The 12,175-nt window shown below is 38.9% G+C and overlaps 1 pseudogene; it reads right to left on the bottom strand.

The window, feature by feature from the left end:
* The window catches only part of LOC109677075 (integrin beta-1-like), a 39,655-nt pseudogene extending 29,576 nt beyond the window's left edge, over nt 1–10,079 (bottom strand).
* Between the last annotated feature and the right edge of the window lie 2,096 nt (nt 10,080–12,175).

Raw genomic sequence — 12,175 nt, 5'->3', positions numbered from 1 at the left:
GACATTAGATCAAGGGCAAACATAACAAGGAGATTGGACTTTGATCATATATTTCCATCTTTTTCTTAACAAAGGTGCTGAAAACTTACACTGGCAAAAAGACAGCCTCATTAACAAGTGGTGCTGGGAAAACTAGATATCCCCATGTAGAAGACAGGAACTAGAACCCTGTCTCATCCTGTAGAAAAACCACCCAAAGTGATTAAAAGAACTTAATATATGGAAACCACCAGAAGAAAACATAAAGGACTCTTTCAAGATATAGGCACAGACAAGGACTCCTTTCATAGGACTCCAACAGCACAGGAAATAAGAGAAATTGAAAAACGTGATTACATCAAATTAAAAAACTCCTGTACAGCAGAAAAAACAATCAACAGAGTAACGATATGGTCAGCAGAATGAAAAAAAATCTTTGACAGATGTTGAAGCAACAGGGGATTCACATCAAGAATATGTAAAGAACTCAAGAAATTATATGCCAAAAATAAAACATAAAATACATTTTATATTAATTCTGGTTGATTTCATGGAGAGTAATATTTTTCCCAACCTGGGGGAAGGCCTGCTTACCCTTACATGTTATGCAGCATACTTGGTCTCATTTTTATTTTATAATGTTAGACTTTCCTATAAGCAACAGGTGCTCCATTTGTTGCTTTTCTTTTCTTTTGAATAATTTCCTTGTCAAAGAAGACATGTCCTTCTGCATCTCTTGTCCTAAAGTCTCTTTCTGATGTACAGTCAATGCTGTAGTTCAGAGGCACAGTCAGCAAGAGCTGTCACTGCTCCACAAATATGTTAAACCCAGATAATCTGCACTGCAGGGACCCATAATAGGGAGCCTTCTGAGTGCATGAGGGGTTACGACTGAATTGACTGAAAGCAATCTGTCTCTTTACTCAGGAAGCAGAGATCAGGAAGCCAGCCCAGACAAACAGCTTGTGAGACCCTATCTTGAAAACACCCTTTACAAAAATGGGCTGTTGGAGTGGTTCAAGGTGTTAGCCCTGAGTTCAAACCCCAGTGCCACAAAAGAAATCTGTCTCTTATTAAATTTTTGGACAATAGAGTAGAGATCATAATGGCGTATGATTTTGTCATATTTCTTATTGATTCCTTTGGAAAGTCTACACAAAATTCCTCATTATTTCCATATGTGCTTTAAATAGATTTTGGGTACCAATAAAAATTTCAAATTTTTATACTTTTATATATTTCTGTATGACACTTGTATACAAAGATGTCTCCTAGCACTTATCCACAGAAGATCCCTTATCAACATATTTTTATATTATGTGCATAAAAATCTGAGAATAAAATGGGACTGATCTATATGTTGAGATTGTATTTTTCCAATATTCTTTAGCCATGTGAAAGACCAGTTAGCACAAATGTTCTAGTTCCCCTGTTATGTGTGTCTGCATAATGGAACTGCAATTATATAGATGCTACATAAAAAACACGTTAGTACGTCGTTGCTCCAATTTAGGGTTCACAGTGCAATTTTGTCATATCTATTTCTATAAAGGCAAATATAAGTAAGAGGAATTGTTTCAGTTGACAAATACAACTATAGTTTTTATCTTACATCAATAAAATGACATCCTTAACCAGGTATCAATCTTTTCTGAGATTGGAGTGTTCTGTCTTTCAAATACTGATGGAAAGAGGTAATGGAAAAAGCAGTTTCCAAATCTGCCATGCTAAGAGCACTAGATTCCTTTATCAGGTCCCATTCAAGCAAGCAGCCATTCCTATTTACTCAATGACAGCTCCACTCGTTTTTGAACTCCAAAGAGAAAATCAATCATTTTTGCAAGAAATGTTTATGTCATGAACAAGTTCTGATGCTTGAGCAGGACTACAAACTACAAGTAACGAATTCTCAAAACCTCACTTAAAGGCTCAGATTACAAGAGAGATTCAGAATACTAGATCAAGTACCACTTAAATAGCTTTGGACATTGTTGGTTAAAGTATTAACAGAAGTTTGAACAGATAGCTGCATAGCATTGTCCAGAGTAGCATCATTCACAATAGCCAAGGGGTGAAAACAACCTTCATGTTTATCAATGGTGAATAGATGATCAAAAACATTCATTTTAGGCGAGAAAAACTTCTCTGATAAAATCTTATTACCCAAAACACTAATTTTATAAATTCAGGTAAGTTCATCTGTGAAGTCAATGGTATTTTCCTGAGCAGTAGCAAGTACTCTCAAAATGAGTACAACAAATATTTTGATCACTGAGACTTTCCATGCTGCCTAAAATATTCCTATTATGCCACTATGAGAGAAAGAAAAAGTTCAAGACATTAATTGGTCACTGACTTACCAAATTTATAGGTACCTAATTTTTCTGCAGTTATTCATTCTTATGCTTGCTTTTTCATTCTAACTTTTAAAATAGAACACTCATTTTTAAGTCCGAAATGTATTTTGTAAAACAACCGTTACCAAGATAAACCTTAAAATACATAACTTCAGAACAAATATCTGGAAGAGTAATTCAATAAACTCTTAAAAATTTGGAAAATAGATTATTTAGATTATTTATCATTTCTCAACTGTGCTTTGTGAACAATGTGCCAAATTTAGGGATAATGTGTAAAAATTAAGTGCTTCTAATTAGAGTGCTGGGGATTGAACCCAAGGCCGTGAGCAGGCATAATTTTCACACTACACTGCTTATTTACTTTATAAATCGTAAGGTTACTTTTATGCTGCTTTAAATAATACCTTTGGGAGTGACCTTCCATCTTCACAAAACTCCATACAGTTGTACTCTGTGGATTGGTACTGCTGTTCTTGCAACCAAAACAAAGAGAAAGAAACCTTTATTAATAATCTAGTACAAATCTGCCAACCACTGGTTTTTATGCTAAACTTTCAGTAGAATACAGTGATATTCCCTTGTTTGTATTTTTCTTATGGGGACTCTGTGTTCTTCCCTCAGCATTAACAGTTGTTGCAACAGGGATCTCACCACCATGGGTCCTAAAATAACTACCTGGACAATTATGAAAGCATAGATTGACCTCTGCTCAAGGAGGAAGCACTTTATTTTTGTTTTTATATCATATTTTATAAGATACATGAATGGATAAAATGGGGAAAACTGGAAATTCCCTCAGGTTTAGAATAGATTTCTATTCCAAATACCACATGAACAATGACGGTTTGAAAAACTCCTACATATGAAGGATTACCTTTCATCATTACTATACCAGTGATGATAAAGTTTAGCATGATTTGTTAAACTGCAACTTGATGTTTCACAAAATTGAATGGCAACATCAACAAGGTTGCCCCAGTGCCTGGATATGAATCTCATGTCCACCTATTCATAGCTGTATTATCTTTATCAAGCTCATTTTCTGTACCTGAGGTTCTTCACCTGTAAAATGGAGATAATAAGATCTAACACAGTGAACTACTGGGAAGATTACATTGGGGAGTATCTTTAAAGTACTTATAAATATATGTGGCTTATAGGAAGCTCTGCATCAATTTGCTATTAGCATTTGTATTTTGATTCCATTTTGTGTTCTAGTAAAATATGATATTTGAGGCAGGTGGCAGGTCAATGGAAGTTGTCTTCTATACCGTGTGCAAGAAATCAATTTTCACACCATTGAAAGTAGAAGTCAATAGGGAAGAGGAGACACAGTGTACATCCCCAATATTTCATGAAACTTTTATGCTTGCACTAGTAACCACTACTTTTTCCACTTATAATAATTTACAGCTCACTTTCTTTCAGTATTATTCAGGAGACAATGAACATATAGCATAGTGAAAAAAAGTGTCTCCAGAATAACCTAGTAAGTAACTGCCATGACTATCAGAGGGACACTAATGCTACTTACCTGAAATTATTGACTCTATTGTGAAATTAAGGTTCCCTAATCAATTCATGCCTAGCAAATATTAATGTTGTGATGTTTTATGCAGAACACTGGTAAGATGAAGGTTATGTGAAATGTCACATTAAAAAATCTGTAGCCAGATTTTCCACTGGTAAAAGAGTACAAATCTATAAATCTTAGTTCAGATTACATACATAATGAGCTCTCACTTTTTCCAAAGTGAGAAAAATTGTGAACATTTTATAGAATAATTCTCTCCTATTAGGTTAAGTGGATTGAATTTATATTTAATTACTTAACAAATATTTTGACTAACAGTTTTAATATGTCAATATCTCACAGAAGAAATTATTGGTGTTATCCTAATACAAAAGTTTTCAATTTATTTTAGGACAGGTAATATGCAAATCAAATATTGTTCACCCCTAAGTAAACTTACACATAGGTGAGACTATTTCCCATACAAGAGATAAAAAACAGTAGAGCAATGTAAAATTAAGGGAGAAGATGTTCTGCATAGACAAGCACTGACAAGAGTAAAGCCAATGAAAATCACACAAGTCAGAGAATTCTTCATGAAAAATAAATTGTAAGCCAGTTCTGATAAATGAGGTCAACTGAGTAAAAGGTAAAAAGACAGAAAGGACAGCACAATAAAGATAGAGAGATGGAAGACGAATCAACATCGGTCATAACATGTGTACACAAAAGCAATGCTAGGAATATTTCTGTATAGTTATCCTCAACTCAACTAGCAAAACCACTTTGACTTCCTTATTAGGCTTGTCTTTTTCTTCAACAAAACTAGTGATAAAGGCAGAAGAGGACCTGCCTGGAACTGAGGGGGGAATGAGGGAAAGGGTGTGGGAGAGAGGCAGTGGGAAGAAATGACCCAAACAATGTATGCACATGTGAATAAAAGAATTTAAAAAAATGATGGAGAGATGGAGAAATCAGAGCAATTGACCCAAAGAATAAATTCTCACAGCAAGGAAATAAAATCATGTACACAAAATATGGTAAGCCCTCACTTCCATAGATTTATTACACAAGGTGTAGACAAAGGACCATCCAAAACAATAAATAAAAACCAAAATAAACTCCAAAAAATCCCTTCAAATTCCAGAGTTATGTAACTCAGTAGATGCACAGAAGCTCTGTCAGCCCTTTTTTAATGTCAGGAAAGTGTAAATCATTGTGTGACCTGCTCAGTGTGTCCCTGCCCTTTACCATTTCAAAACATGCCCCCAAAACAAAGTAAAAGTAAATTGCTTAATTTAGATGATAAATTGAAATTCATAAGTTTGTTGAGAGGCAACATGTCTTTAGTAAAAGCTGGGCAGTGTTATGGGAAAAAGGAATCCATATCACAGTGCTGAACCCTATGCATCCTAAGCATTTGTGGTTGTTCTGCAATGGAGGTCTCCTTGGAATTGTGCACCCACAGATAGCAAGGGTCTATTCTATGTTGTAAATGAAGGTTCACAGAGTTCAATGAAATGATGAATGGATATATGATACAGTCACACAATAGAATATTACTCAATAAAAAGAAACAAAGTACTGACACTTGCTACAACACAGATATACTCCGAGAACATTATGGTAAACAAAAACATAAAGTCATAAAAAACTAAATATAGGAAGACTTAGTTTATATGAACTTTCCAGATCAGGGAAATTACATATAGAAAGGTATGGTCTGGGAAAGATGGATGTCAATCTTCCAGTTAAGAGATTTGGGTTTTCTCTTCAAGAAGATGAAAGTTTTTGAAACTGACAGTGTAGTAGATACACAACTCTGTGAATATACCAAAAACCCACCAAATTCTTCTCTTTAAATGTGTGGATTCTGTATTATATCAATTATAAACACATACAGTAGCATTTTAGAAACACAATGGCAAAGCATAGATAAGTTTCTCATTTTTCTCTTTTGGGTATAAAAACTATACACAATATGAGCAGTTCTACGGTTTTGTTCAATGTCTAAAATGACAAATATTTATAACTTTCAAATATTTATAAAATAAACTAAATCAATTGCATTGTAAAGAAAACTATAATCACCGTTCAGTTCATGTTATCTTAAATCTATGCAATAAGTGTATAAGGTTGAGGGATGGGTTGTGCCTTAGTTGTACAGCACCTGCCTAAATATTATGGCTTATCAATGTTTTCAAAATGTCTTTGTATTGAAATGTGGGATTACTCTTCACAAAAGGAAGGACTGGCATTAAAATATGGTTATATCACTTTTGGGAATATACCCAAAAGAATTTGACTCAAGTTACTCCAGAGGCACCTGCACACCCATGTTTATTGCAGCACTATTCATAATAGCCAAGTTATGGAAATAGCCAAGATTCCCTACTACTGATGAATGGATTAAGAAAATGTGGTATTTATACACAATGGAATTTTATGAAGCCATGAAGAAGAATGAAATGTTATCATTCACAGGTAATTGGATGGAACTGGAGAATATTATTCTGAGTAAGGTTAGCCTGGCCCAAAAGACCAAAAATCGTATGTTCTCCCTCATATACAGACATTAGGTCAAGGGCAAACAGAACAAGGGGATTGGACTTTGATCACATGATAAAGCGAGAGCACACAAGGGAGGTATGAGGATAGGTAAGACACCCAAAAAACTAGATAGCATTTGTTACCCTCAACGCAGAGAAACTAATGCAGATACTTTAAAGCAACTGAGGCCAATAGGAGAAGGGGACCAGGAACTAGAGAAAAGATTAGTTTGAGAAGAATTAACTTAGAAGGTAACACACATGTACAGGAAAGCAATGTGAGTCAACTCCCTGTATAGCTATCCTTATCTCGACTAGCAAAAACCCTTGGTCCTTCCTATTACTGCTTATACTCTCTCTTCAACAAAATTAAAGATAAGGGCAAAATAATTTCTGCCTGGTAGTGAGGGGTTGGGGGGTAAGGAAGGGGGTGGGGAGGAGGGTAAGAGAGGGGGCAGAGAAAAGGCAGGAGAAATGGCCCAAACATTGTATGCACATATGCATAAAATAAAAAAAATATGGTTATACTTTTCATCCTTGCCTAGTAGTGGAGGTTGTAGCATACAACACAAACCTCCATATAAACATAATGAGGGGGTGACATCACTTCCCCAAACTGGGGTGAAGGTGGTGAATTTAAATATGATATATTTGATGCATTGTAAGAACTTTTTAAATGCTGAAATGTACCACCAACCAGCACAACAATGAAACATGTTTGTGAAATAAAGATAGAGGTGTGATTTTTTAACAATAATTATGTTATCTGTTTTATAGTATTTGCATGGAGCTTGCTAAGAGAGGCTTCACATTGTGGAAATCTCAGTTCTGATTGGAGTGACCTCCTAACATAGCTTTTGTCAGTTTGCTCCATCTGCTTCATTAAATTGCTTTTCATTTTCTCTTAACTTTATCTTAAGTTTTTCAATAACATGCTAAGCCTTTCTTAGTTTCTTGGCTTCTTGTTTTAAGTTACATTCCTACCTTAAATGACCAAAACCAAAACCTACAAAAATAAATGAAAGAAAAAATTAAAATAATAGATTTTAATTTTTAATGGAGACAATGAAGTATAAAATCCCCAATATTGAAGGTCCCTGTCATGACAGTTTCCAGACTATTACACATGGAAAAGGAAGTGAGTCAAAGTCTGCTCAGTTCAGTGAGATGGGAGATGAAAGATCTAGCAAAACCATGGGAGGCACAAGGCAACAGTACAGAGAAGAAAGCAGTGCAGATAAAGAACTCTGGAAGAAAGGAGAGGACTTGTATGGAATATTTAGTAGTGTAACAGTCAACACATGTTTCTCAGAAAAGTTTCTGAAGCTGAGAAAAAATATTATGTAACAAGATTAGAGGAAACTCTAAATAGTGCTCACACAGTGCCATCATCCCTGGACAAACTCATAACACAGAATAAACAGAATGTTCTTATCTCAGCAGTGGAACAGGAGTCCAAGGCTGAGCACTGTCCTAAATCACCGATCAAATCATATGAACAAATTGAATAAGGACCAATTTGCTTAAAATTAACTTAAAAGTATTCCACAATACAATTCCATTGAGAAATGCAGGCACGAATGATATTTCTTAAAAACCAAATTGTACTGGCAGAAATCAACACAATGAAGAAGAACAAAATGACTCTGGAAAATGCCAGTATATTTGAGTACTAACTAACATTTATCTAAATAACCATAGGTCTAACACTGGCTTCAAATTACTATCCTCCCAATTGTAGTTTCTCAAGCAGCTAGAAATATAGGCATTCTTTTTGCTTTCTTCATGAATGCTATCATATCACAGTTTATTTTTTCCTTGATGAATTTCTTGCATAAGAAAAAAGTTGATTATTTCTTTTTAAAGATCTCCATCATCAAGGGTTTGCATCCCAAGAAGCTATTAATTCTTGCAGCGGAGAGGGTGCCTTAAGGTCTAATCAGAGCACCCCTGGGATCTTGTGCTTCTTCTCTTCAATGCTGGCTTTGCAGAGACAAAAGCTAAGAATAACTTGCACAGTCATCTACTTCACAAAAGGACTTAAACCAGAAAATTATCTAATGTCTTGAGCTTATGGTGAGCTCATCCCAGTAACTGACAACAGCTGAGCATTACAGAAGTATGAAATATTAGCAATTCACTTTCAAAGCATGCCTAAAAGGTTTAATGGGATAAATCTATACTCTATTATTCTAAGCAGTTCAAACAAGGTGCTTAATTTTGAAGTTGTGAAGTAGAGGTGGTGGCACATGAAACTCCTGGGCAATCAAGGGATCTCTGTGATTAATGGAGCATCTGGGAAATTTCCACAAAAAGTAAACTATACAAATATTTGTCCTATGTAAGGATTAATACTTGTCTGTCCTGGCTACTGTAGTGAACACTGCGCTGTCTTGAGAACTATTTCAAAACATCATGCAATTCAGAAAAAGCCACTAGGAATAAAATGTTTCCCAATATTCTGAGGCTCCATGGTTGTGGAGCATTAAGAGTAGTGTGACATCCTTCTTCTTCTACAGATCTTGGCAAGCCAAACAATCCTCTGAAACTCTGGAAGAGTGCCAATCACAGAAGCAGACAAGCAAGACTCTAGCATTAAAGAATAGCTGAAAGAATAAAGACAGTTCTGGATACAGCTTAAGGACAGCTGCCAACTCTCCTGCAAGAAACAGAAATGGCTGTCACTAGCTAGTGGTGTTTATAAAAGATCAGGTTTCAAGAAGATGAAGAAGCAACAGAAGGTGACCACAAATCAGAATAAAGACATGTAAGGAAAATGAAGCTGATATAATTAAGAAAAAAGGAACTATGGGAATGAGGAGGTGCAGATGCAAGTGATCATGAAGGAAGCAAGCAGCAGATGGTGAAGTTATGATAACAGAGACTCTCAGCACCTCTGGTCACTCCTGAAACTCTCTGGAAGATTTCAGAGCCCTGCCTATGCATGTGTGGGTGGGAAATATGGGGGGGCAGTAAAGAAAGATGCCCAAAGTCCTGAATCTCACAACCTCCTCAGGCAGCATTACTCAGTGTGGCCTCAGGATTGCCTGGAGGCACTCTCAGCCTAACAATCACAACCTTTGAATGGCAGAACCTATTCTCAGATGGTTCCTATTGTTAGGTCGAAGCAGATGGAAAGGCCAAATCATAGTCGAATGACAAAGCAAGCAGGCTTTATTGGGAGCATGCACTCGGGCGAGGTTCACCGTCCCCAAAGAACAGGGCCGGAGAAGTCACACCCGAGAAATGACAGCACAGTTTTTATGTAGCTGCTTAAGGAGGACGCGGTAGCCTGGAGACAGGGGGCCATGGTCTGGCAGAACAGCATCTGACTGGGGTAGGTAGCAATCTGCGTGGGCTCAGAGCAAGGAGCTGAGGAGAGTGAGGTAAGGTAGATATCCTGTTAAAGGAGGTGTGTTTGATGGGAAAGTGTGGGAAAGGGGCTTAAGCCTGTCGGCTGCCTAGTGGCCGCTCAGAGGCAAGTGAGGGCCAGGGGCAGCAGGTCAACCCAGGAGAGCCAGAGCTCCAGGGACAACTTGGTGAACTGCTGCTTGATCGGGCCATTGGCCTGTTCAACCTTACCTGAGGATTGGGGGTGGTATGGGGTGTGGAGCCTCCAAGTGATGGCCAGGTGCTCACAAACCAGTTGAGTGACCTTGGAGATGAAGGCAGGGCCATTGTCTGACTGGAGACTTTATGGAAGACCAAAATGGGGCATGATGTGACGGACAAGAGTGTTGGCCCCAATTGCAGCCCCTTCTGTGGCCGTGGGAATGGCTTCGATCCACCCTGTGAAAGTATCCACAAAAGTGAGAAGATATCGGAATTTTTTGTGTTTGGGCATATGAGTGAAGTCAATCTGCCAATCTTCACCAGTCTGGCTGCTGTGGAGTTGGTGGAGGGACTGGCGGAGATGGAGTCCGCCCCAGGAGTTTGCTTGGGAGCCGACAGAGCAAGCCTTCTGGACCCAATGGATGGTGAATTGGAGGCCCCTAGGGTGGAACAAGGGTTCCAGGAAAGAGAAAAGGGCTTTGGGAATTATGTGTAGTGAATTGTGGATGGCAGTGATGACCTCTGTTACCTGGCCCAAGGGGAGGATCAGACGGTTATCTTTGAAGACCCACCCATTGGGGGATGTAATTCCCCCTTCTTTGAGTGGCTTGTTCTTCTGGCTCATAGTTTGGAGTAAAGCTAGGAGAGAGGAAAAGAATAGGTGGGAGAATTGACTGCTCTGCAGTCTTTCGGACCGTCAGGTCTGCAAAGGAGTTTCCTCATGCCACCAGGTCATTGGAGGTCTGGTGCCCCCTGCAGTGGATGATGGTGACCTCCCTTGGAAGTTCTAGAGCTCATAATAGTTTAGCAATGAGGGGTCCATTGACCACTGGAGTACCCCGTGTGGTCAAGAAGCCCCTCTCCTTCCAGATGGCTGCATGAGAGTGTGTTATAAGGGAAGCATATTTAGAGTCAGTATATATATTAGCTGTTTTATCTTGGGCAATGGTGAGCACCTGAGTTAGTGCCATGAGTTTGGCATTTTGAGATGTTGTTCCCATAGGGAGGCAAGTTGCTGTCAATACCCGAGGAGGATCAATGGTGACTACAGCGTAGGTGGCTCAGCAGCCTCCCTGGTCATCCAGGATGGAGCTCCTGTCAACAAACATAGTGACATCAGGAAAAGGTAAGGAAGAGTCAGTAAGACGCTGCCTGGGAGTCATGAGACTCTCTACTGATTTAGGACAGGAATGAGTTGGGTTGGAGGCTATTGGCAGAGTGGTGGGAAGCAGCGTAGCAGGAGTTGAGCAGGGAGCAGGTGGTGAGAGTTATATCAGGATTATTGATGAATGGGAGATGGAACGTCTGTAGAAAGATCCAATAAGAGAAAGAGAGGAATGAGTGAAAAGGTCAGCAAGTCAATGTGGGGAGTAGACAGTTATCAGTTGCAGCTGGCATAGCTTAAGAGCTTCCCTGGTGAGGGTGGCCACCACCGTGAGAGCTCAGAGGCATGGCTACCATCCCCTGACAGTGGGATCTACCTGCCTAGAGAGGTAAGCAATTGGTCAGTGAATAGGGCCTGATAGTTGAGTAAGGACCCCTTTGGCTATTCTAGAAGTTTCATCTGTAAACAGGTGGTATGGTTTGGAAGGGTTTAGGAGGGCCTGAGGAGGGTGTCCTTGAGAGAAGAAAAGCAGCAATGGATCATGGAAGGAGAGTGGACCAGTAGGAGTCTCCTTGGCTGCGTGGTACAGTGGGTGGGCCAATGAGGCAAAATTAGGAATCCAGTGTCTAAAAAAAACAATGAAACCCAAGAAGGACAAAATTTCTTGGGCATCATTAGGAGGAGGGAGGTCCCTTAAAATTTGAACCCGGTCTATGGTAAGTGCTTTTGAGGTGGAGGTGAGAAAGAAACCCAGGAAAGTAACAGCTTGTAAGCAGAGTTGCGCCTTGACTGGGGAGACCTGGTATCCCTTAGAGGCTAGAAAGTTAAGGAGGTTGGTTGTTCCCATTTCAGAATCCTGCTGAGAGGGGGAGCACAGAAGGAGGTCATCAACATATTGTAGAAGTGTACTGAGTTTTGTGTTGCACATGACCAGATCATGGGCTACAGCCTGAGCAAAGAGGTGGGGGCTATCATGGAAGCCTTGGGGAAGAACTGTCCAAGTTAGTTGTTGGGTGAAGTGAGTATCCGGGTCTTTCCACGTAAAGGCAAAGAGGAAATAGGAGTCCAAATGGAAGGGGATAGTAAAAAAGGAGTCCTTGAAGTCAAGGACAGAAAT

Source organism: Castor canadensis, chromosome 15, assembly GCF_047511655.1.
Source record: "Castor canadensis chromosome 15, mCasCan1.hap1v2, whole genome shotgun sequence".
NCBI classification, from domain to species: Eukaryota; Metazoa; Chordata; class Mammalia; order Rodentia; family Castoridae; genus Castor; species Castor canadensis.
Note: the sequence above shows the minus strand (reverse complement) of the source record. Positions and strands in the feature narration are given on the sequence as shown.